This window comes from Podarcis raffonei, chromosome 4 (genome assembly GCF_027172205.1).
Source record: "Podarcis raffonei isolate rPodRaf1 chromosome 4, rPodRaf1.pri, whole genome shotgun sequence".
Taxonomy (NCBI): domain Eukaryota; kingdom Metazoa; phylum Chordata; class Lepidosauria; order Squamata; family Lacertidae; genus Podarcis; species Podarcis raffonei.
Genome location: NC_070605.1, coordinates 35,495,695 through 35,522,536, shown reverse-complemented (window position 1 = coordinate 35,522,536; position 26,842 = coordinate 35,495,695). Strand labels below are relative to the sequence as shown.

General features: G+C 40.7%; 2 protein-coding genes across 4 annotated transcripts in view; one reads left to right on the top strand and one right to left on the bottom strand.

Moving 5' to 3' along the window:
- The window catches only part of CMSS1 (cms1 ribosomal small subunit homolog), a 177,394-nt gene that overhangs the window by 25,421 nt on the left and 125,131 nt on the right, over positions 1-26,842 (top strand). The window lies entirely within an intron of this gene.
- The window catches only part of FILIP1L (filamin A interacting protein 1 like), a 152,935-nt gene that overhangs the window by 20,899 nt on the left and 105,194 nt on the right, over positions 1-26,842 (bottom strand). Inside the window, exon 1 of one of the 2 annotated variants that reach the window (XM_053386166.1) lies at positions 11,096-11,223. The exons of the other annotated variant lie outside the window; for it this stretch is intronic. The gene's annotated coding sequence lies outside the window, so the exon portion shown is untranslated. Of the gene's footprint in view, positions 1-11,095; positions 11,224-26,842 lie in introns of those variants that run through there. 2 annotated transcript variants of the gene reach the window in all.

The window sequence follows — 26,842 nt, the reverse complement described above, 5'->3', positions numbered from 1 at the left end:
AAGAAATTAATATTATGACATGATATAACTGTCATGTGAGAGTCTTAATTTCTTCATTTACATTCCAGCCATCTTAGGAACAAAGGGAAGCTGTTCTAAAACTGTGAGTTAAATGTTTGGGTGATTGGAATTTGAAATTTTTCACAATAGTGCACATTCTTGATATTTGATATAGGATTATCATGTTGTTCTGTGTCCCGAGCTGTATCTATTTGTGCAAGCATGAAAAATGAATGTGATTTATTAATAAATAACCAACTTCTTAAATGGATGAAATAACTTACTTTGACTTTCAGTTCTTTTTCAGAAGAATGCAGCAACCGTGAAAGGAAAGTCAGATGTATCATGTAGCCAAGCATTAGGATTTCTTTCTTTTTTAAATTCAAAAATTGAATAAATTCCAGGAAAAGCAGTTGTTTGAATTAAGTTTTATAGACATGAATATGAGCTAGACTGATTCAGATAAGCATCTCTTTTACGGCTTGTCTTTTAGAGTCTCTTACAACAATGTCCTATTCTTATTATGGCTTATTATTACACTTTTTATTTAGGTAATGAGAACAGCTTGTAGCAACATCATATTTTATAATATAATGTGTTAAGTTTTATTTTAGTCTTGAAAAAATATGTTAGAGTTCATATATCTGAACTTCCCCTGCAGTTATTCTTTTCTAGGTTTTATGAGTATCTACAACAATTGCCTTAGGCTTAGGACCTAGTATCTTCTGCACCATAAGTGGGCAACAAGTGGATTTTGAGGTTACAAGCACCAATACCTCTTCAATTTGACACTGCAGTCTTTAAGATTTTGTTTGAAGTTTCAAAAGTCCACATGCACACTCTGGATGTAAATCTAAATTAGCCTATAAGAGGTTTTTAATTTCGAATCAAGTCTTACAGTTTGTTTGTCTTGACCAGCTGCTTTGGTGCACAAATAACTCAACAGTTCATCCCTGTGCATAATGACTTTGAAGGAAACTCCACTGAGTTCAGTGGCGTTTGGATAGCAGCCTAATGTTGTAATCCTGCCATCCACTTACCTGGGCAGAAGCCACACTGAACTCAGTGGAACTTCCTACTGAATCAATACGTAAAGTTTGACTTGCAATTGAATGGTAATGTTAACATATGCTGAACCTGGAATTTATGGGCTGTCCCACCATTCATCATTTTAAGTGTGTGTGTGTGTGTGTGTGTGTGTGAGTGAGAGAGAGAGAGAGCACGCAGCTATTGAGAGCCTCTCTGTAAACTCCAGTAGTCCTGACTTAGTTCACAAAGATCCTTCAGTGAACATATATAAATTTGCCTTACATGTACATTTCCAACCTGAATTTGAGGCTCACTTCTGCTTCCAATAACTAGAAAAGCCAATGTGTGGAAGATAATTGGAGGTCTTGAAATTTTTGTGCACATTTCAGTACATCTTTACTAAACTCCATAAGATTTGCATCTGAGTAAACCTGTATAGGATTGCTCTACATGTTGCCAACCAGCCTTTGTTGCAGCAATCATAGAGGTTTCTGCTTGCATTCCTTAGCCTTAAGCCTCATTTGGTACATACCTAGGCTGAATTCCGAGGCTAGATTTGTCTGCCTTCTAACCGCTTACCCTCCAGCCTAATGAAATGGCCTTGATCTGGTTTACCCTTGCTTGCAGTGAGCATTTATAAGGAGACTGTTTATTTTTAATGATGGAGCTTCAATTATTGAGCAGAAATGCCATCTTATTTGTTCTCCCATTTGTGGTGCGAGAGAGAGAGAGAGAGAGAGAGAGAGAGAGAGAGAGAGAGAGAGAGAGTTAAGCGCCTTCCTTTTCTATCTCATGACTAGATTGATTCTAGGCCAGAAAAGGAGCAAGTGATTTCATTTGTAGCAGCAGAAACTGGAACTCATTGAGTTTTACATCAGCCAGGAAATTACTGTTGTGCAGATGCAAGGCTAACAGGAGGAAATGGAAAGATTAGACACTAGAGATGTGGGATGGTGGTCAGAGCACAGGGCTATGAGGAAAGAACTCCCTGAATTTTAATTCATCTTCTGACTTTGCTTTCCTCTCTTGTTCCTAAATTAAACTTGCCAGTTTAGGTTTTTAATGTAATCATATAATGAACGGAATGACTATATTGGGTCTCCCCCCCCCTTTGTTTATTCTTGACCCAAAGTACCAAACATTTATTTATTTTTATGTAGTTTGGTGGACTGGTCTTAGGTGCCCAAAGCCCCTGGGTCTCTTAGTGAAGAACAAAAGCCTGCTCACCCCAAATGCTGAGTTCCTACCAGAAACAAAAGTTCTAGTTCTGGCAGTAAGAATAGCTGCCTTATTCTGAGTCAGACCTAGCTCAGTCTTGCCTGCACGTGACTACCAATGGCTCTCCAGGGTTTCAGACAGCAGGCATTCCCAACCCAACCTGGAGACATCGGGGATTGAACCTGGGAGTTTCTGCAGACAAGGCAGATGCTGTACCACTGAATTATGTCTCTCCCCCAGAAGAACAGCAACAGGGAGTGGAGAAAACAGAGCTGCTCTCAAGAATGTTGTGGGCTCTTTGGGGCCCTAAGGTAACCCCAAGTTCATCTTGGCTGTTTATGGTGCCTCAAAAATAATAAAGAGGTTAAAAAAACATTGATTTCAGTGCTAGGATCCCAAGTGCTAGAGGAGAGAAGGTATCGTCTTCCCACAAGATGAGAAAGTACTGTCTTGCTCCAGACACCATAAGCTGGTTTTTGCTAAAGCACATTGGGACAGTGGGAAGCTCACTACTTCCTTGCTAGCACCCATGATGTTAGCATAGTGTAGAATCTAAAGATACTTGGTATTCATATGCCATTTCCCCTAAGTGTTTGGAACACAATAGCCGTCTCACATGAGCCATTTTTAATTCCCCCATTGCACAGATGGGGGAAGCTTTAAGAGACAGTGGATTGCCCAAGGTCCTCTCATGAGTTTATATCTGAGGGGAAATTCTAGCTCATGCTCTGTAAGGTATAAAGTAACAGTTAAGTAAGAAGTAGTGGTATACCTTATCACAAAAAGCATGCTGTCTTCCAGTGGCAGTGGCACAGCAGCTTTTTGTATTAGATACAGCATTTCTAAAGTATATTAGGAGCAAAATTAGTTTGCTTTTGAGTTAAAATCTTAAGGCAATTGAATTTTGGTTGTACAACATGAAGGCAGTTACTAGTAATAGCAGCATTTCTAGGATTCTGGCTATAGGGTGTATTAAGTATGGTTGCAAGCCACATAAATGGAGGGGTTAGGCAAAACCAATGTTTTGTTAATGTTGAGCTTTGTCTCCAAATTTTCATGTTTGTGTATTTAATTAATCTCATCTGGTTTCACTTGCAAATCTCTGGAGTCACATCTTGTCCAAAAGTTGTGTGACATACGACTATTGAGTTCCTTGTTTTAGCAAGTTTCCTGTTCTTTGGAATGGCCACTGGCATCCTGATCCTAAGTGCACTTGCATGACCTGGAAGTGAGCTTCACTGGTTTCAGGGAGCATTTCTTCTCAGGAAGTGTGCTTTGGACCATGACTCAGTTTATGGCTGTTCCAAAGAATTGTTTTGAGAAGAGTATCTGTTCCTCTGTGCATTACAACATTCTTTCCTTCAAGTATTACTGTAATTTGCTGGTTTGTGCTGATATCTTGAGGAAACTCAAGAAAAATTACGCAACCGTTCTGATACTTTATCTTTCTTAAATTAGCTAATATTTTGGATGCATTTGGAAATGGCTCTTTGCCACTAACAACTTATTGTTGACTGGTCATAAATGTCATTTTCCCAGAACATTTCCAGGAACTGGGCGTACTCTGAGACTATTTTTTCCCCTATAGACTGAATGCAAAAGTTAAGTCAAGTATGACCACCTTGGCTCTCAGCCTAAAGGGCATGTGATGCAGGTCTAGACACTGAGTTGGCACTGAGAGAGTAGCAGCTCCTCCACCACCTGATAGCTCTGCTGGTAGAGCATGAGACTCTTCATCTCAGGGTCATGGGTTTGAGCCCCACGTTGGGCAAAAAGATTCCTGCAATGCAGAGGATTGGGCTAGAGGACACTCGTGGGTTCCTTCCAACTCTATGATTCCAACTCTATGATTCTTTCTACTAATACTACTTCCTCTTTCCTCCCTCCTTCAGCCATTCTGCCCCATCTCATGATGCCTTTCCTTCTGAAATGCCATGTTTAGCTATTCCCCCTCTTATTTTCTGTCGTCAACCATGAACATGTCTTTCTTGCTCCCTGCTTCCTTTCCTATATTATAACTTTCCTTATTCGCACACTGCCCATGCTTAATTTTCTTTGCTTCTTTCTACGCCTCTCGTTTCCTGTTGCACTGGGTCCATATTATTTATTACATTAACATTCAGCTGAATTTCCCCTCCCCCTGGGAGCTGGATTGTGATTGGTCCACATTTGTGCCTAAATTTCCTGTCGGCTGGTAGGAAGTTGAAGGAGAGCAGCAGCATTCCAGTGCTTGGATGAATTACGGCAATAGAATGGTCTGGCATAGCAGCTTCGGTAAATACGGTAATCCCTAGAGTGGGTTCAGCCATTCTAAACAAGCGGAAAGAGGGCTTATCTGTAAAACATAACCTGCATCAAGGGGGAGCCAAAGTTGTGACAAAAGTATGGAAGAATACTGGTGACATGTGAAGGGTGTGATGGGGAGGGCATTAAAAAGATGTGATAAGAATATATTTTTTTGTTTTTACATGTAGCGTATTTTTAAAGATGAGCTCAAAGAAGAAGCGCAAGCAAGTTGCATGCTTATTTAGAACACATGAAGCTGAGCCCAAGTGTTTTCTTCTGTGGGAAGATGCATGTACTGTCTCTGCACCTCAGCTTGCACATCTGCCAGCAGACTTAATTTCAGGTGTTCATGCGCTAAATCAGTGTGAGAAGAGGAAGTGCTCTCTGCTGAAGGAGTACAGTCTATCTCTCCGCCATGCCCTGCTGAGTGCAATAAAGCTTGGTAGTGTTAATGTGATAGGTTATTCCTAGAAATGGACTGTTGGTTCTTCTGTATCAAATTCTTGGCATCTGCTGTGTGAAAGCTAGACATTTCATTAGGTCCCAGAAGGCTGCAGGCTGCAAAAGATTCTGGATGTATGCTGATAATATTGTGTGAAATGCTAACAAGAACCCAGCTCCCTTCAGGAGTTGTAACACCTCTCACAAGTTAGTTATGCAGCTTAAATTTGAATGTGAAAACCTGAGACAGTCTTACAATCAGAATCCCTACCGAAAGAAAGTTTGTAGCACTGAATACGTAGACAGTTTGATACAAATCTCAAAAATCTTCATAGGTAAGCCTGAAGTATAACATGCAGTACTACATATACAACCCATGGGAATCACAGTGAAAAAAGATGGCCAAGGTTAATCTTATGTTAGAAAGAGTTGCAGTTCCCTTGCATAATTAAAAAAAATTAGAGCTAGATGACTAGCAAGAATATTTCAACAGCTGGAAGAGGTCAGGAATGATAGCATTGCAATTAATCTACAGTGGTACCTCGGGTTAAGTACTTAATTCGTTCCGGAGGTCCGTTCTTAACCTGAAACTGTTCTTAACCTGAAGCACCACTTTAGCTAATGGGGCCTCCTGCTGCTGCTGCACCGCCAGAGCACGATTTCTGTTCTCATCCTGAAGCAAAGTTCATAACCTGAAGCACTATTTCTGGGTTAGCGGAGTCTGTAACCTGAAGCGTATGTAACCTGAAGCGTATGTAACCCGAGGTACCACTCTATTTGGTTTTGCTACTTAAATAGCTGCTTATTAATCAGTAATTGTAATTTCTTAGGCGCTGTTTGTATGTGTGTTTGTGGTGCTTTAGTTTTCTAGGTTTGACTGCAGCACTTTAGAAACATTTCAGTCTCTAGTAGTTATTAAACTTGCTTTTTCTTAACAAGGAGAAGCTCATTGGCTGGACGCTGTTGGAAGTGTGGAGTTGTCTCTTGTATTGCTGAGCAGTACTGTTGAGGAATGGGAGTGGAAGGGGGATGCTTTAACTAACACATGGTTGAACTTGTGCTGCGCTAAGAAATACTGATTTAGAGACATGAAGAATGGTGAAGAGGACAGGATATAAAGATGGGATGTGTTTGGTGTTTTTATTTAACATTGGGTGATGAGTTCCCCCATGACTGCAGTGTAAAGAAATGCTTAGGTTAGGTTTTAAATCAAGTGGTTTGCCACTGCTGTGTGGTTGAGATCTTGTGGGTCAAGCTTACATATAATTCACCTGAGCTACAGTGTTCCTGTATTCAAATGCTACCAGTGTGGAATGGGATTCTGACTACAGTGGTACCTCGGGTTAAGTACTTAATTCGTTCCGGAGGTCCGTTCTTAACCTGAAACTGTTCTAACTTGAAGCACCAGTTTAGCTAATGGGGCCTCCCTCTGCCGCTGTGCCACCGGACGATTTCTGTTCTCATCCTGAAGCAAAGTTCTTAACCTGAAGCACTATTTCTGGGTCAGTGGAGTCTGTAACCTGAAGCGTATGTAACCTGAAGCATATGTAACCTGAGGTACCACTGTACTCACAAGTGGCAAACATGCCACAGGGAAATACTTAACTCCCCTTCAAATGTCATAGTATTTGTGATGGGACATGTGGCGGCCATGATATCTCCCTTTCATCTGGTAAGAAGTATCCTTTGCATCTCGCAAGAGCAGAGCTTTTTCTAGTATCTTTTAAAGTGGTTATTCAGGTCACAGTCTGAGAAATGCATGTAGAAAGTTGTATGAAAGAATGCAAAATAGTTCTACCCCATGGGGTTCTGTAGAGCCTCTGTTAGCAATGATTGTGCATTCTAGTCAGTACTACATTAGTCATTCAACTAAGCCTTTAATCCTGCTGAAGAAAGAAGAACCTAATTTTGATGACTGCATTCTGTTCATTATTACCATAAGGAATATAGGTGTACAAAAAACCATTAATTGTTCCTGAAATGGATTTTAAATGACATTTCATCAAGGGGAACTACAACAGTTCCCTAGTTATGGCATAGGATACAAAAGACAATCTTAGAAAGTGTAAATAGCATTTTCTTTGGATTTTGAGTGAACAATCTGCATCAAGGGAAGCAGATGATAAAAAGACACTTGAAAAAAACACCCCAAAACAGTTCATAATCTTTACCATTTTCATTGTAAGGCAGCCCCTTTGTGGCAGTTGACATTATTAATGGATGTGGTTTGCTAAATGTGGTGTTGTAAATACACTATATACCTTTTTCTATATATTTTTTATTATCAGTACCGCTTAGGATAGATTGCTCTCTTTTAGAGAAGGATTAAAGCCTGAAATTTTAAGAGCTGATGTGAGAATATAAATAAGCTTGTTTACACCCACAATATTATTGTTACATTAACCTGTTTCCTGCCCCCTCTGCTCCTTTCAGCTGAGTGGTTTGTGGATGGAGCAGGTCAGTGGATGTTTAGTGATCTGTAGTACTATGTGGCTGGTCAATTTCTCCACACAATTGATGCGAGGGAGAAGGAGGAAACAAGCATGTTGGCTCCGCCCCCTCCATCACCAGTCCTGTCATCCTCTAGGAATTGGAGGTCTGAATGTCTGCAGCAGGAAGGCTTCTCTAATGTAGCCTCCCAGCATAATTAGGAACCCCGATCCTACTGGTTTCTAAATCGTGTGAGGAGCCTTCCTGGGTACAGCATGCTCCTTGCTGCAGACACTAGCTGTCCTACATCAGGGTAGCAGAGATGGGCACAGAGACATGAAAGATAGGTTGAGGGCATCCCCACATTCTCCCTTATTGCTTTAAAAGGGCACAGAGGAAGGTGGTGTGGCGTTTTGGGGTAGCCATGTGGTTTTATGCTACCTTCTCAACTTGGAAGGCTTTTTAAAAACTTATTCTTTATTATTCTGATATTCCAAAAAATCAGCTGTGACCTCCTTTGACCTTTTTCCGGAAGGAAAAGTAATGCGTACAAGCACTTCCATTCCATTTAAGGTTCTAACGGTCAAAGGAGCCAAATAATTGCCATTCCAGTTAATTTTTGAAGGATGCCAACCCTCTAACATTTAAAAAACTAGAATTCCAGCTGATTCCATTAAACTAATAGCTGCTTGTGAAGAACTGGCTGTTAAGAAAAATAAATAAATAAATACATGAAGGCGTACTTTATGTTGATTCTTGCAAAACACCTTAGAATGGCTGCAATTGATGGAGTAGCAACTTTAATAAAATTACATCTCCCTAAGAGGCTGTTCAGTCACCACAGAACACTTTAATTGTTTAATATTAACTAATTTTGAAAATTGCATGTTCTGGGAAAAATATCTTTTGAGGATGAAACCAGTTAATGTTATGGAATTTAGGCTATTTGGAACAGTATTCAGTGGTAGCTCGTGTTACAAACACTTCAGGTTACAGACTCCGCTAACCCAGAAGTAGTACCTCAGGTAAGAACTTTACCTCAGGATGAGAACAGAAATCATGCACTGGTGGCACGGCAGCAGCAGGAGGCCCCATTAGCTAAAGTAGTACCTCAGCTTAAGAACAGTTTCAGGTTAAGAACGGACCTCCGGAACAAATTAAGTTTGTAACCAGAGGTACCACTGTATTAGAACAGGGAGTGTTGTAATGGGCCACAAGTTACATTGTTCACAGTGATGTCACTAAAGCAACACCATTACTATTCAAGGCTCTCAGAGTTTCCCTTTGTTCCATAAACATACTGTTGAATCTATAAACATGACTCCCATCAATCATCAGTAATCCACTGGCATTTGCAAAGCAATTTCAGATGGCCAGTAAGACATATTAGAATGTCCCTATTAGATACAATGCATTTCTTACAATTAGAAATGTAATTGGGTTTCCACACACATGGTGGAATGGGCATGATAAACGAAAGTTAAAGGTTTAAGGTCTTATCTGCCAAGAAGTTCAGCATGTGCTTAAATTCCCCACAGGAATCAATCAGGCTTTAGTTTTTGCCGGTTTCTTTAGTATGTCTTTACACACTTAGTTACCAAGGATCATGTAAAAACAAAAACAGGGGGTGAAAATAATGCAACATTGATTAGTGGTTTTGAAATTAGAAGAGTGGGTGAAATTCTTAAAAACTTAACTTTTATGTCAGGTGAATGAGAGCCATATTTAACTTAATGTCTGAAATAAGTTTTAATCCGTATAATTATACAAGAAGTGTAAATGCTTTTGATTAGTTAGTTCATCAGCTTAGATGCAGTTTGTTCTTCTGTCAGTGTTTTTAAGATGAATGTTAAATAGTAATTAATGATTTCCCTCCTGGTGGTTTCAAAAGCTGATTGGAAGAACCTTTGCATTGCTGCTTAAAAGCTCTACCAAATAAGCTTTTATGTTACTTGTTCATTTTCAGATAACTGATTTAGCTTTTGAACTTTATCTTGTGGTGCCTTGTAATGTACTTTTTGGCACCCTTTGGCTCAAGGTATGCCTTTCTCAATGAAGTGAAATGTTTCTGTTTACTAAGCAGTGAAATGGCAGATGCATTTGATAAAGCAACAGTTAACCATATAAGACTTGGGGAACTATAACATCTGGGGTTGTTCTGCAGGTGCAACTAAAAAGAAGTAGAAAGAAGCCTCTCCTAAATATAAGTTGCTCCCTTAAAAAAACCCAACCAAGTTTGTTTGAGTTGATGTCTTTCGCTTTGTAAATCAATTCAGCAAGCTGCTGTTGAGCCGGTCTGAAAGTACCAAAAGAACTAGGGTTTTCTCTTCCTTAATTGAGCAGCTTTGTTCTAAAAGCCTAAAAAACATTGCTCAGTTGCCAGATGTAGGTGAGTTAGTAGTGAGTGAAAGGTTCACCTTGGCAGATTTTAGAATGTTAGCCATTTGGGAAAGTTTCTATGAATAAGATGCTTTCCCCACATTGTGCTTACTGCTTCTACGTTGGTACAGTATTTAAAACAAAATCCAAAGTTCTCAAGCGTCAGGTAGTTAAACGTGTGGTGATGTGCACATGCTATATACATTGCAAGCACCTCTTAAAAAACAAAAACAAATACTGCTAAGCTAACTGTTTCTTTCCATAATATTTAGTACTTTAAAAAAAGTTAATTTTGCATGGTTCCAATTGTCCTTCAGAGGCATTGTTTTAGTAGCCTTAAATTAATACACAGGAAGTTCAAATTTCCACAAATCAACATACAATTTTTTAAAGATATAGCTGGTGAATACAGAATACACATTACAGAATAGTGCAAGTTTATGTGTACCTTCAAACTCCCCCCCTAAAAAAATCATTTGCATTCACATGTTAAATTCAGTTGACTACACTGTTTAATCTTGCCATGAATAAATAATTCTGATAGGAAAAATGGTGACATGGTACAGATCACTCTGTTAGGGTTCAGCCCTGTACTGAGAAATGTTGAGTGACCTTAATGCCTGGTAACCTGGACCAATTAGCACCTTGCAGAAATGTGCTTTTCAGGGAAGAAAAGCTTCCGTTTCTTAAGCAGCACTATTTCTTTAAACAAAGGTATGAAAAGGATCTTAAAGGTAACTAGTCTCCCTTTCCTCTTTAAACTGAACATATGCAGTCAAACAAACAAAAAGCAACTCCTGAATATAACTGAAGCATTTGCATTAATAGTTGCATTAAAAAAAAATCTAAGGCAGTATCTCCTTGAGCACATCTTCTAAAATTGTTGAAAAGTACAATAAACTCTTTTATATACATGTTTCCGCATGCCTGTTAGTGTGTCACTTGAATGTATAAAAATAATCGCTAAAACTTTTTATCCAGAACATTACAACGTTGCTGGGTCCTTTCCCACAATTTTAAATATAGTTATGACTCTGTCCAGCACACACTTGGAATCGGAGTGTAATTCATAGGTTCCCCCTTTCTCAGTATCAAAGCCTCATCTTTTGGTTTGGAAATAGCCTCCTATGCTTAAAGGGAGAGCATTAAAAAACAGTTTAGTAGTTGTTTGCTGTAGCTGATGCTTCAAAAACCTCTGTGATGCAAATTAAATCATGCACGCTGTGGATTTCTTAAAGTGAACCAAGTTAACTTTGAAGCAAAATGTCTATTGGTTGCTAAAAGAAACTTCATCCCACAACTTCCCTCTTACCTTCAGTGAATGAACTGCAGAGTCCCTGTGTTAGCTATTGCTCCGCGATGCTGGGATTTTGATTCTCTTAGGCATCAGGGATGTGAGCATTCCAGCAGTTACACCAAACAATGAGAGAGAGACTCTCTGCATGCCCCAAGCCTATGGAGCATTACGTCATGGCAATACCATATAAGGAACTCTGTGTTGTGCAGACTCGTTGTGTCTGTAGTGTATTTCAATGATAGCCAGAGCTCAAAGCTTATTAATGTGTTCTGGCTCCAGCTAACACTTTGGACTGTGTGAAACATTTCATTTGTCTAATCAGTTTGTGGCCAAAATGAATGTTCGGGAGAGTTAAGTTCAGAGCAGTTCCTTCTCTCTGCTGATGATGGAGTAAACTGGTTGTTGCATTTTAATCTTTTCATCCTGGTTTTCCACAACACAACTGTTTGGGGGAATTGGATCGTAGGTTTCTCCCTCCTGCTCCTTCTCTTAAAAAAAAAAGGGGGGGGGAGAAGCTTAGCTGGAATCCTTTGAGAGAAGTATGAACACCAAGCGTTCTTCTTCTTTTTGTTCTGTGTTTTATTTCCTGATGATGTAACTAGAAAACAATTCTTCAAGTGATGATGGGAAGGCCAGATGAGAAACTGGGGTGTGTGTTGAGTGTGTGCTCACTATTTTCCCCTTTAAGCCCACTTTTACAGCCCTTTCACTCAAATTTGATTAAGATTCTTCACTGGGTATGCTGTACTAAATTGAAAGTTTGATTAATAACTGGAAAAGATAATACAGGGAGGCTGAATATAGAGAAAGAGTTTTAGAATTTAGGGGCATGTAACCTAATTTGCTTCTGTGTTCTGTGATATGTGAAGGGGGGGACTGCAAGAAAAGGGCTGCAAAATCTCATTAAAAGGTTATTGGGAATTATCTGATTAAATCCCTTGCATGTTAATGAAAGAGTCTGAAGCTATATGAATAGCTCTTTAAAACCACTTTGTTGTGTCCCTAATCCATGTAGCAGAGCACATCTGCCTTCATTTATGAATTACTTGAAGTTCAGTCCTTTGCGGTATATGTCTGTCCATGTTTACTCAGAAGTAAGTTGCTCAAAGTTTGGCGGAATTTACTCCCTAGACACTAAGTTTAGGATTTAATCCTTTAGTTGTTTACTGATGCATACTTTAATTATTCAAATATTATAAAATATTAGTCTGATATTCAGACGCATAAAATAGCACAAGCCTATGGTTTTCTCAGTCTGACTTTCTAAAAAATGTTGAGTGACACCATGAAAATATGAAGCAATTATTTGATTATTATTTTGTTGAGTGACACCATGAAAATATGAAGCAATCATTTGATTATTATTATTTTGAAAAATACAGTATTTGACAAGAATGTATTTCAATTATGTAACTATCATAACATGGGAAACATCCTTTTACCAGATTAGATTACTTGTTCATCTAGTTGAGTACAGTATTGTCTACTCAGGTATGGGGGACCTTTGTCTCTTCTGAACTACAACTCCCACCATCCACAGCGCACATGGCCAGTAGCCAGTGTTGATGGGAATTGTTGTTCAGCAACATCTGGAGGACCAAAGGTTCCCCACACCTGTGCTGCCTGCAAGCCTCTGGAGACAGGCAGACAGGTCTTTCCCATTTGCTTCCTTTAACTAGAGATGTAAGTGGTTGAACATGATACATTCTGCATGCAAAGCATGTGCTCTGTCACTGAGCTGGGGTCACTGTATGCAATTATGCAAAATTAAAAACAAAACAAAACATGCTGAACTATCAAAGATCAGGGTGAACCACAGCATCATGTTATAAAATAAAAGTAGAAACTACAAACCTGAAGCACCTCTGATGATATTATGACCAATTCTGTTTTTCTAAGACACTTCTTCACATAGTCTGCCAGGGTTAGCTACACTCTGAGTAGACCCATTGACATCAGTGTAGTTAAGCCTATTGATTTTAGTGGATCTTGGCTATCACCCTATGTATTCTTGCATAGAAACCAATTTAGCATTGTAAAGAGACAATTCTTTACAAATAGAATCATAGAATTATAGAGTTGGAAGGGACCCTGAGGATCATCTAGTCCAGCACCCGGCAATGCAGGGATATGCAGCTGCCCCATACAGGGATCAAACTGCAACCTTGTCATTATCAGCACCACACTCTAACCAACGGGGGCACAATCCGTCGTTGCTACCAAAAAAATGGGAAGGGTATTGTCCATTGAAATGATGGGGAAACTGGTTTTCTTTCAAAGGTGGGGGAAGTAAAGTGCAAAAGGTGGGAGGTGGGGAGAATTGGGCTCGGATAATGTGTGAAAGGGATGCGGGTGGCGCTGTGGGTTAAACCACAGAGCCTAGGACTTGCTGATCAGAAGGTCGGTGGTTCGAATCCCTGCGACGGGGTGAGCTCCTATTGCTCGGTCCCTGCTCCTGCGAACTTAGCAGTTTGAAAGCACCTCAAAGTGCAAGTAGATAAATAGGTACCGCTCTGGCAGGAGGGTAAACGGCGTTTCCGTGCGCTGCTCTGGTTTGCCAGAAGCGGCTTAGTCATGCTGGCCACATGACCCGGAAGCTGTACACCGGCTCCCTCGGCCAATAAAGCGAGATGAGCGCTGCAACCCCAGAGTCGGCCATGACTGGACCTAATGGTCAGGGGTCCCTTTACCTTTACTAATGTGTGAAAAATTATAGATAAAATCAAGGTCTTGCACTACGGCTGTAAAGGTGTGTTGGTTATCCCTAATTTCCGAGTCGAGCAGAGAATACTGTATGGTATGCACTAAAAATCGCTCTTGTATATACCATAAGCAGCTGATATACTTGCACTTTCATCTAAATGCTTCCAACTCAAAGGTTACTGTCCAAAGCTGGGTAACAGCAAATATTACATAATGCTTTAGGACAGGAAATGAAGAGTGTGTTTCATTAATGTTGAGGGAGAGAATAAAGTAGGAGTTTCTGGAGGAAATAACTTGAATTATGTGTTCATGTTGTACATTCTGGCTTGACTTTAACTGTTACATGTGTATGTATGTGTGTGTAAAAAAAATACCCCTGCAATTTTTCATAAAGTGCTTTGAGTTCTAGTCATGGCCTGGGGGTGGGGAGAAGAAGGGTATGAAATATTTTTTAAATAAAATGCCCAGTTTATTCTTCACTATCCCCTTTTCCTTACGTATATTTGACAAATGCTTGCTCGTTTGTTGTATTTTCACCTTTAAGTGGAACGTGGAAATATGGCCTCTTTCCATTTTAAAAGCATACTTAAAACATACCAGACTCAAGAATTGGGTTTTTACTGTGACCTAGTAAAAGGCGACCATATTCTGTCTCCTTGGCTTAAATGATCTGATTACAGTCTGTGCCATTTTCAGAATGTCACCCTTAGGAAGCAATTGCAAGCTTTGGACATTTCAAGCTTTGGGGGCTGGGTGAAAGTTCTAATCCATCTGTTTATAAACTTGAAGATACAACCAAGTGCCCTAATCCAAGAAAGGACCATATGGCTTCTTTGTGCCTGTCCCTAGATGCATAAAGAACCAAGCATGTGAACAGGTGCTGTGCATGAAGTTGATCTCCCTGATCCAGTGGCTGCTGCTGCTGCACCCAAAGAGCTTTGACAAAACAGCATTTATTCCAACCAGTTTCTAGAGATGCTGAATTCATTCCTGCCTGCTCCTTACTCCCAATCAATAGCTGGCTACTATTTTTTAAAGAGGACTTGCCGTGTACAGCCCCAGCTTCTGCTGAATGCGCATTTCATTTGGGACCAGGATGTTCAAAGTGTCATTTTTGCAGCATATGTGTCAAACTTGCTTCACAGTACAGTGGTACCTCAGGTTAAGTATTTAATTTGTTCCGGAGGTCCGTTCTTAACCTGAAACTGTTCTTAACCTGAAGCACCACTTTAGCTAATGGGGCCTCCTGCTGCTGCTGCCCCGCCGGAGCATGATTTCTGTTCTCATCCTAAAGTTCTTATTCCGAGGTAATATTTCTGGGTTAGCAGAGTCTGTAACCTGAAGCGTATGTAACCTGAAGCGTATGTAACCCGAGGTACCACTGTACGTGACACCAAACTATTTTGCTCATGGATGTTTTAAAGCAGGCATGTCCAAAGTTGGTTTCAGGGGACTAATCCGGCCTGCCAGCCGGTTTAATCCAACCCCTGTGGCAATTTATTTCCTGGGGTAAAATCCTAAAAAAGTTTAACAACTTCAATCCTAAAAAAAGGTGAGTGGCTGGGGAAACCCAGCCAGATGGGCGGGGATAAATAATAAATTATTATCATTATCATTATTTATTAGATTGCTCCCTTGAGCCCAATAGATTTGGCAGGCAAGAGTGGAGGAGTTCTCCCTTCAGCCCACGATGGGGATCATCAACTTATCCTGAGCAGAAATCCCTGCATAGTTACCTGTCTCATCTGCCTTGGAGCCTGATTCTCAGATTACCCATTCCTTATTCCTGTAGGGCATTTTCTGACACCGAGTGTGTAGTGGTTGAGCCTCAGGGTCCATGGTAGCCACTGATCTGTTTCTGTGTATCACTTGGTACAACACTTCTTTGAGTTCCAAGTTTAAAAGCAATTACTCCCTCAGTACTCATTTTAGGGAGAAGAACTTTACCATAACCTTTCTGAACCTCCCCAACATACTAGTTGAGGTGATGTAGTGGTTGAAGTGTAGGGGTTATGAGACTCAGGTTCAAATTGCCACTTGACCATGAAGCTCACTGGCTGACCTGCCTCGTATGGTTGCTGCAAAGATAACATAGGAAGGTTTAAGGGAACCATGCATTCTGTCCTTGGAAGTGGTCAATCATGCTGTACATCACTTGTAGTCTATAGTGCCCTGCACCACATGTATTTTCTCCCCTTACTCACTTTCTTGTTTCAAAGTAGATATTTCATAGGTTATTTTGGAGGAACTGAGTTTTTTTAAATGCTGTATTTATCTTTCAAATACTGCTGAAATTAACACACATTTATATGGTGAAAGTACTCGACTCTGCTAGGTGCTGTGTAATTTAGGTATTTTTATGGAGATGCTGTCTTTGACTTTTAGTGAGTGCTGAGGGACATGTTAACACTTCACCTGCTTTTTGACCATCACAAAATTAACTTGCACATATGTGGCTTTATGCTATCCCCTACTATAATAAAATGGAGCAGGAATCTTAAAAGCTAGTATCTATTCTACTTTCTGTTTCCTGTTTTTTGGAGCGCAGCTGAAGAAAATGTGTTTCCCGATCCTGCTGGCTTGGTTTGAACATAGACCTATGAAGCTGTTCCAATACTGAGCTAAACCAAGACGCTCTGCTGCAAGGATTGGGTACCTGTAGCCTTCTACATGTTACTGCACCACAAATCCCATAATTTCTTACCATTAGCCAAACTGTCTGGGGCTGATGGGAGTTGGACTCTATCAACACATGGAAGGCCATAGGTTCCCGGTCTTGGTGACTGGGAGTGGCTCTCCAGGGTATCTGACAGAGCTCTTTCTGCTACCCGTGTCCTTTTAAAAACATAATAATTCAGAAACTGAACTAAGGCGCATCTGCACACAATCCATGTGCCCTGTCACTGGGCCATGGTCCCTCCCTGAACAGTGATTTTGGTAGATAAAATTCATTTCTTGTTGTAGAAAGAGACTGTTAGTAAGAATGAGCTGGGAAAACAGTGGGATATTACAAATATGCTCTTCTATAAGAGGAGAGGGAATGATTTAGATGCTGACTCTTGCTAAACAATTCCTGTCTCCTTAGTAACTAATCATAGTTTTTTAAAAATTTGTTGTACTTGTAAATATTATGGCAGGATAGAATACCACAGAATCAGAGAAACAAGAGCTAAAGGCTGATTAGGTCATTGCGACCCTTGCGTGCCAACACAGAGCTGCTCCCTCCTGACTGTTGAGCCTGGTTTGTTTTGTCTACTCAATGCTTTCAAATAATTTGGGCCTGAACTTTTGATTTTTAACAAAGCACATATAGATCAATTGATTGATCAGGAATTAAGGAGCATAATGCCTTTAAAGTATATTAAAAAATCAGTCTTCTTTTTCTTGGTCAACCCTGATAAGGTGGAAGCACTGTTGGATAGATAGAATCCCTCCCTCCAAACCAGGTAACTATCTGATTTGAGTGGGCTTTCAATCCTTCTGAGAGACCAGGATCTCAGCTTGTGCATACTCCTTGATTCAGCCTTTTCACTTGAGGCAAAGGTGACTTCTGTAATGTGGAGTGTTTTTCTTTAACCAGCATAGGCTGTCATGTCTTCTAGATAGTCTGGCACCAGTTACCCATGCTTGGGTAACATCCCTTTCAGACTACCGTAACGTGTTGTGACATGCAGTGCATGAGGCTTACCTTGAAGCTGGTTTGGAAGCTGCAATTAGTTCAAAATAATCAGCCAGAACTTTAACTTGGGTGACTCATTGGAAACATATTTCAGCACATTTGAGAGTTCTACACTGGTTAAGGCCACCTTTCCCCATATCAGTTTGTCCAAATGATCTCCCACTGAGATTTTTCTCACAGTGCTACTAACCACCTGAGATCAAGCTGGTGTCAATAAAAGAGCCTTTTCATCTGTGGTGCCCAGGTTGTGGAACACACTCCTCAAGGAAGTGTCTCTGGCGCCCATTGTATTATCTTTTAGATATGACATTTAAAAGAAAATTCTCTCAGGCATGTTAGTGAGTTGTGCTTTTAAACTGTGGGAATGAAGCTTTTCCATTCTGCTCTTTTATTTGGCTGTCTGTTCAACTGTCTATTAGTTTTAATTGTTCTGTTGTATACCTGATTCCCCCCTCCCAGATTTTAAATTGTATTATAAACCTCCCTGATATAAATATGTGTCAAGAGCAGTATAAAAATGCCTTAAAAATTTTTTCACACACTATGCAGACAGCAGCCTCGGCTGCATAAGTCACTCAGGCTGCCACAGTTCTGAGAAGAATGATGCATGTATCTGCAAGCATGTTCATTGCATTCTTAGCTTACAAATTACATGTTTTAGGTATAAGGTATTTTAAGCATATACTTTAAAATGTAAAGGGAAACTATATGGGCAGTTTAACTTGCTGCTTGCAATTCCTTCACCCTGTTTGCTTCTTATCAAAGAGGCAGTTGGCCAGTGCACATGGCTGTTAACTGAAGGGCTGGTGGTTTGAGCTCACCCATGTGTTAGGCAATGCCTTCCTCATACCTCCCCATAATTTTCATGTGGAGGGATTATGACTCAGAGGTACAAATATGCTATATGTGTTGTAGGTCTCAGATTTGATCTGGCTGAGACCTTAGAATCCAATGTAGAAAATACTGGGCTAGATGAAACTGAGGCTGACTCCTTATGAGATGGAGGTGCTGTGGTTGGACGATTCTTGTGTCCAGGAATTAGGTGGGTGACCTGGCAAAGTGGGGAGGAACCAGGTGATACATTTTCAGTAGCATGCACCAGTGTCCTGTGGTTGAGCATGTGCTCAATCAGAAATCAGATATACACATGAAATGCTGGTCCAAGCGGGCCTTCTGCCCACATAAAACATTAGGTAAAACAAATTAAATAGGGGAGTAAAGTACCCCAGTAGGCAATGTTCAGCTTCCATTGGTCTCTCATGTTTGTAGCCTCTAAGTGCCATAAGGTAAAGGTAAAGGGACCCCTGACCATTAAGTCCAATCGTGGCCGACTCTGGGGTTGTGGTGCTCATCTCGCTTTATTGGCCGAGGGAGCCGGCGTACAGCTTCCAGGTCATGTGGCCAGCATGACTAAGCTGCTTCTGGCGAACCAGCGCATGGAAACACCGTTTACCTTCCCACCGGAGCGGTACCTATTAATCTACTTGCACTTTGTGCTTTCGAACTGCTAGGTTGGCAGGAGCAGGGACCAAGCAACAGGAGCTCACCCTGTTGCAGGGATTCGAACCGCCGACCTTCTGATCGGCCAGCCCTAGGCTCTGTGGTTTAACCCACAGCGCCATCTGCGTCCCTAAAAGTATGGTAGCTTGGGTTAAAGGGAGACTGATGGGTGCAGAACTAAGTGAAAGGTATCAGCTCAATTGCTCAACATAGAATGGGAAGGAAGAAACGAGTGGGACATCTGCGTTATGCACCTGGCTAGCAGATGCGTAGATGTACTCAGTATTTGTTCTGGGGTGTGTGCACTAGATGTTAAAATTCCAGGATGCAGTTATAATAACTAAGAAAGTCTGAATTGTTTAGCCTGCAAAAACTATGCAAATTAATCATCCCCCCCAAAAAAGATCAAATCTGCATAACTTGCCTCTTTTACCTGTTGTCTTAGTTGTGGAACTGGAAGAGCTCAGTAACAAATGGAGATGATCAATTACAGCCATAGAAAAACCCAAGAACAAAAGAAGCAACTGAACAAAGAGCTTAAGTGAGCTGCAGCAGAAAACTTGTCCTAAGCAATTATTTTGAAAGAGTGTTAAAAGAGCATAACAAGTTTGAAACCAAATCTAAATGGGAATCTATCTTTTTCATTTTCATATTATTATTCTAGCAAGAACTCTGGTTTTCTGTTCCTGCCAGCCACCGAAAATCTTATTTGGTCACATCTCACTTCTGATTTCTGAGATTTCAGTTGACATTTCCAGTAAGACTTTAGACATATCTTTGTGAACCTGTTGGCTGCACACTTGCTTTAAGTATAAAATGAAAGCTGAGATTGTTAGGAATCTGAATTCTGCAATCAGTACCAAATTCTGTATTTCTGTATCCTGTTCCATCGCAGTCTACACAATATTGCACTGTAGTAATATAGTTTATGGATGTAACAATCATATTTCTGTACTGTTCAGTACTATGGACCTAGTATTTTTTCTAATGATAATTAGGATTTTATTACAATCTAATCCTTTACTAACACAATTACTATTTTTAGTATGTCTCCTTCAGAGTTCTCTCCCAAAACAACTCTTAACTTGTGGTCTAGTCTTACATTAAGTGCCCCGTGCCCCTCTCTATCACATCCAGGGCAAATTCTATTTACCCTCCTTCCAAATACAAATCTCTGACTAGCCAAACAGTTACATCAGTACCCTAGGGGTACTGAGCAAGTTTATTTCTGTTAAGGAATTTGTGCTGAACCGACACAGTGGTTAATATATCCCACATGCACTATTCTGGAAAGCAGATTTCTAAGGAAATAACTCCGCTTAAAGAAATGTTGACCTATCTGTTTGATAGATTGATGACACAGGTATTTGTCTTGGTCGTGTGGCTCCGTTCTCTATTCTGGAAAAGTACTTTGTTAATATCTTGGGGACATGATCCAGCCAACGATAAGCACTCTGAAGCCTCATTAATTTCTACAGAAGGGATTTGAGGGGGGAAACTGTCCCAATGACATTAACTTTGGGCACTTAACTGAATCTTGACTTGGTTTTCTAGGTCAGGTGCAGATGTAACAAAGGGGTCCCTTAACTACATTTAAGGGATCCTGAACTGGATATGGCCTCGTGCTCTCCCTCCCCTCACACCACTGGTGTGCATCCCCCTGTAGGGATGGCTTACCAATAGGCACAGAGGTGTGTTACTGAATGTGCGGTCTCATTAAAGAGCAGGTGGGGAACATTTTTTGCCTGAGAGCCACATTCCCTTTCAGGCAACCTCTTAAGGGCCACATACGAAAGGTCAATAGGGCCAGAGGCAAACATGAGTACAGCAATAGATGTACATTTTGCCTTTTGTACAATAGGGTAGTTTCCACACACTCACCCATTCCTAGCCTGTGTCCAGACAAGCAAGAGGCATCGTCAGAGCTCAGAGACACATTCCAGCTACTCGAAAGCACCCAGGGGTACAAGGCAAGGCCAGAGCATGGTCTGGGGGGGGGGGTTTCAAGAGGTAGATAATGTAGTCTAGGGGCCTGCATTCAACCCTGGGCCTGAGGTTTCCCACACCTCCATTAAAGGATGGCACATGTTCATGAATTATTACTTGATAGCACCATGGAGCATTATTTGGATTTTTTGGCCTTGGGCACCAAAATGTTTTGAGGTGTCTCTCAGCCTCTTCTCCTGTTCCTCACCCCTCATCCTCCCTTTAACACTCTTGAGAGAGAGCACACATGCACATTAGAATTAGAGAGGTGAGGGGAACGGATCTTCAGAGCTCAGTGTAAGAGCTCCTCAGCTTTATTAAACACACTGGCCCTTGTCAGAGGATTTCGTGCACTTAATTAAAAACTTGTAGCCCTGAATGATGAGGCATGCAGGCCTATAAACAGAAACAAAGATTCTTGCCTCACAGACGTATTCAAATGAAGGGATAAAGGAGAGGCCTCTCGCATCAAAGCAGACCCAAGCCTTCCCAAAATGGCGCCTGGAATGCAAAATACTTCAGTGGGAGCTCAAATGGATGATATCCCTCTCCCAGGTGGTGAGGTAGCTCAACAACTTAAACCTTTCAAATACAAACTTATGGTGGAATAGGATGAATTTCTGGTTAGAAAGATGGTGGACCTGGGCTCATGCATTGAAGGTACAGATTAAGTGGTAATGAAGCATTTGAGCTCACAGTTTCAAGCAAGGAGACCGTTTAAAACTGGGGAGATGAGAGGGTCAAATAAAATGGAAATAAATGCAGCAAGTGGTTCTTGTGCCTTGGTAAAATGCTAACCGGTTAAGAATTTTCACTTGATACTCTGTGTGCAGTGTTGATGATGTTGTTTCTGCCATTCTACACATACCACAGGCTGTCAATTGAGTTCAAGGTAAGGTAATACAGGAAAGCATTCTTTGACAAGGGAGGTCAAGATATGTGGTGGTAAGCTTTAAGCAACTGCACCAACAGAAAACTGCTAAGGATCTGGAAAGCACCTGGTTCCCAGTGACTATGGCTGGAGGCTTCTTACACGAACAGCTTTGCCACTTACTACCAGTATGACGTCATGTCACTTGCTGAGTCATTCCTGTGATTTTTCATACACCCGCAAAATCTCTCAGGCACAGTAATAAATGTAAATGCATTACATCATATAGGGGGGAGAGTGAAGCCTTATTAACTCAAACTACCCTGAGGGCAGGATACTATTGTTAGTTAACAGTGGAACACCTTTGCAGATTTCGCATTGCAGGTTATAAAATATTATTAACATAGTAGTCTGAAAAGTTAAAACTATTTGACTTCAAACAGAATTCTTCAGGAAAAAAAGGTGTATGATAAGCAGATAATGACTTCATTAACAGGTCTCTTTTTAATTATTTATTTCTGCCAATGAGGTGTGTGTGAGAGAGGGAAATAATATTTAAAATTTTATAACCACCTTTCTGAACCATGCCGTTGAAATTTCACACAAAGTATGTAACCGTTGCTGCTAATGAATACAAAGAAGGCAGAGCAATTTCCTTGCAGCCTGTGGTTACATTTACTGGCGAACGATTCACTTAAAAACTACTTGAAAGAAATTCAATCATGGAATATAAAACTACTCTTACAAAGCTACTTTTAATAGTGCAATCCTATACATGTTTATTCAGAAGTAAGTCCCCTTGAATACATTGAGACTACCTTCCGGTAAGTGTATATAGAATTGCAATGTAAGTGTTTTGCAGTACAGTGGTACCTCGGGTTAAGTACTTAATTCATACCGGAGGTCCGTTCTTAACCTGAAACTGTTCTTAACCTGAAGCACCACTTTAGCTAATGTGGCCTCCTGCTGCTGCCGTGCTGCCGGAGCACGATTTCTGTTCTCATCCTGAAGCAAAGTTCTTAACCTGAGGTACTATTTCTGGGTTAGCGGAGTCTGTAACCTGAAGCGTATGTAACCCGAGGTACCACTGTATACTTATAGGAATATTTACTTTAGAGTAAGTCCCACTTTGTTCAGGTTACAGTGCAGTCTGGAGAGCTTATCATTTGTTCATTAGTACTGTAGGTGGCAAGTCATTGCTAGCCTGGATATGATAGGTTAGATTGCATCAGGACTGATGTAGCACTTTCAGTAGACTGGAAGGGAGAAGGTGTAGGCAGCTCTGACTCCTTATATTATAACTTTGTAAAAACAGTTGCCAACTTTCCAACAAGCCTTCTGTGTCCCATACATTTACCTTTTAACAGCAGTTTGATCTGCAGACATTACCAGGCAATCGTGTTCCTTGCCAGGTCTTGAAAATATTTGCTTGTCTGCTGTTAAATGCACCAGCACATGGTGTGTGTCCCCCAATCAGCTGGCAACCCTACTTATAAATAGGGTGAACGCATTGTTTGCCATGTGGTCTTTCTAAAGTCAGGGTTTACAAAGGAACACTCTTTCCTGCATGCCATATTGAAATTAATCAGGTTTATATGTTGGGAGCACATTGCAGATCAGAATATTTAAGTATTCAGATACAATTCACACTTATTTCAGTTAAAATTAGTTGCCTTTAACTTTATGAGACTTAAATGAGATGTGACTGACTAGTTGTCCCACTGATCTCAATTAACTTTAAGTGCTCTTATTCTGGATTGGGATCTCTAATTATATTGCACTTACTTCAACTTTTCAACCAAATCATTGTTTTTCAGGGATTACTTTATGAAATCCTCCATAGGGATTATTTCTGAAACAAGCTGACAATGATTGCAATCCAGTAGGTTCCTTTAGTTGTGCTGGGACATTGCACATATGTAGTGGGGCTTTTGCAAGTAGTCTAGCATATGTATCTCAAAGGTTATATGCAGTGCAATTTGGAAAACCTGTTGTGGGCTATTCAAGATAGATACCGTATATCTGGAAAATGCCACAATCTGTCCCCCAAACTGTATGGGACTATAGGAACTTCTCCTGAAGCTATTAGTGATATATTAGTCCTAGGAAAACTTCTTAAGGTCTAGTGAGCAAACTTACATCTCTTTCACTAGCAAAACTTCGTTTGAGGTCCCAAGCCCCTGACACTGAAAGGCAAACTATTTTTAACTCCTGAGTATTACTTAAGTCTTGGTATACTTGTGGTGTTCAGCTCATGACTTTGGAACTCTTAGGACTGCCAGCCCTGTGACCTCAGTCATACCATTGCCTGTAAATAATCTTGTATGTTAATTTTCATTCTGAATGATGCTCTATGTATGGTCTTTCACCACTGCTTGTGTGTTTATGTGGGAAGTGCCTTTCATGTTTTCTGAGGCTGTCTGTTTGGAAAAATTGCACAGCCTCATTTGATCCTGAATGAACAAGTGCTCTATGAAAGGATGGGTAACTGGACATGGGACTGTAGTAAAGGGTTTTTAAAGAAAATAATTTTGAATCATCAGTGCTGATGGTGGGATTAAGAGACTTGCAGAAGAATCTTCCGTCTAGAAACTGGATGGGTTTATTTAAGGTGGCTTAAAAACCCCCACACACAACGCATACAGTTTACCACCGCAGTTCATTTCTGACGTTATATTTTCTGGATTATGAGTCATGGATGTCATTATAGTTAAACATCCATGTGCAGAATGAATGCACTTCAGAGGGACAGAAGTTAAAGAAAAACAGAAGTGTGAATAACTGCTAATGGCATGCTTCATGGCTCCATTCAGTCTGCCATTTCATTTCATCATACATAAGGGGGATAGTTGAGAGATACCTTTCTTGACATTTAAATGGCAACACATGTTTGCAATGGTGAATGGAAACTATAGTTGAAAAAAGACGGGCATATGGCATTGAGAAGGCAAGGAGAAATTTGTTGCCCTAATATGCACCATGTAATTGGTACACTTAACTTGCTGAAGTAGCTGTTTTATTTTATTTTTTTAAAAAACTGTTCTCCATTTGTGTAAGTTTTCCCAGTCCGTATGTGTTTAGTGCCTTCAGGACTTATGTGCACAGAAATCAGGCTAGCCTCATGTTGTTCCAAGGGGAAGTTGACAGACAGACAGGAGTGTGTAATAGGAGCATGGGTAATTTTTATTGAGGAATGGTGTGGTGAGCTTTAACATTTGTTAAATTAGAATTTCAGAAACAGAAAAATAAGATAACATAGGAACATCAGAGATGCATTAAATACACAAACATGTTGTTGCGTTTTACAGTCACAGGTATATTAATGTTCAATGCCCTTGGATACGTTATGATACTATTAATTATGTCTCCCACGCCCAGTTAAGTTTACAGTGCAGTCCTACCAACCTTGACTTAGAAGTCATATCCATTCAACTCACAAAGACTTCCTTCAAGCAAACATCAATAGAATTATGTTGTATATGATTTGATACCTGAAAAGTCATCTTACCCCTTATGTACCTTATGATCACTGTGCTCCGCAAATGAGGGCCTCTTGTAGATATTACCTTTTCAGGACATCTGTTCTGCCCAGTATAGGAATTGGGTCTTTTTTCCCTACTATTTCTTAGAAGTCCTGTACCTCTAACCAGTGTTTGTAAGTTTTTGCAAAACTGTTTCAGATACTCTGCTAAAACTCTAACTCTGCAGGTAGTCATTATGTTTTGTTTCTTTTAACTTTGTAGATGGGCAATACTGTTACTTAAGTATAAGTAAACGGGACTTGCTGCTAGCTTTCTTTTCCACAGCAGTAGCATCCCTGTGCTCAGATAAGATAACAACCCCCTCTCAATTTCCTGTGAGAGAAGTCTTAAAACTTTTTTGTGGCTATTGCTGAATGCAAGCACCCTGCCTTTTACTTTAAGGTTCTTTCCTAGGAAGCTCACCTCAAAATGTTTAAACACCTGGCTGATTACTGTATTAATGATTAATTATCACAATCCATCACTTATATGAAGCAGTGGGGGGGGGGAGTGTAAAAGGGTAGGATATGCACACAGTTGGCAAAGTTCTAACAACACCTCTGACATCCCATCTGTTTTGAGGTTAAGGTTGGATTCCAGGAGGGATAAGTCATGGCCACACTTATCAAAGACTTTGGATTCTGGGTTTTAGGTGCTGCCAATTCTTCCACAGACAGGACTGAAAGGTGTCTTACTTGCCTACTGTCTAAGAAAGGGATTGGGAAATAGGCTTTCTGAAATTGCAAAGGATGGTGTGTTTGAATCATCTGTGGAAATCTAATAATTGTTTATTGATTTTTTTATCAGTGTGTTTTGCAAGGGCGGGGGGAAATAGTGCTGTTATTTGCTACTGTTTTTAGATTATTTTCCCGTGTTCAGTGGTTTGAAAACTATTGCTCAAAGAGAGGATACAGTTATCTGTTGCATGTGCACTGCTGATTTCAGGCTCTACACAGGTACGTAGTGGCGTAGCGTGGGGGGTGCAGGGGGGGCTGGCCGCACCGGGCGCAACATCTGGGGGTTAGGGCAAATCCACGGGTTAGGGGGCACAAATCCATGGGTTAGGGGGCGCAAATTACTTGCCTTGCCCCGGGTGCTGACAACCCACGCTACGCCACTGGGTACAATGATAACAGTTTAAAGGGGGTTATATGCAGATTCCTTATGGGGACGCGGGTGGCACTGTGGGTTAAACCACAGAGCCTAGGGCTTGCTGATCAGAAGGTCAGCGGTTCGAATCCCCGTGAGGGTGTAAGCTCCTGTTGCTCGGTCCCTGCTCCTGCCAACCTAGCAGTTCGAAAGCACATCAAAGTGCAAGTAGATAAATAGGTACCACTCCGGCGGGAAGGTAAACGGTGTTTCCGTGCGCTGCTCTGGTTCACCAGAAGCGGCTTAGTCATGCTGGCCACATGACCCGGAAGCTGTACGGCGGCTACCTCGGTCAGTAAAGCGAGATGAGCGCCGCAACCCCAGAGTCAGTCACGACTGGACCTAATGGTCAG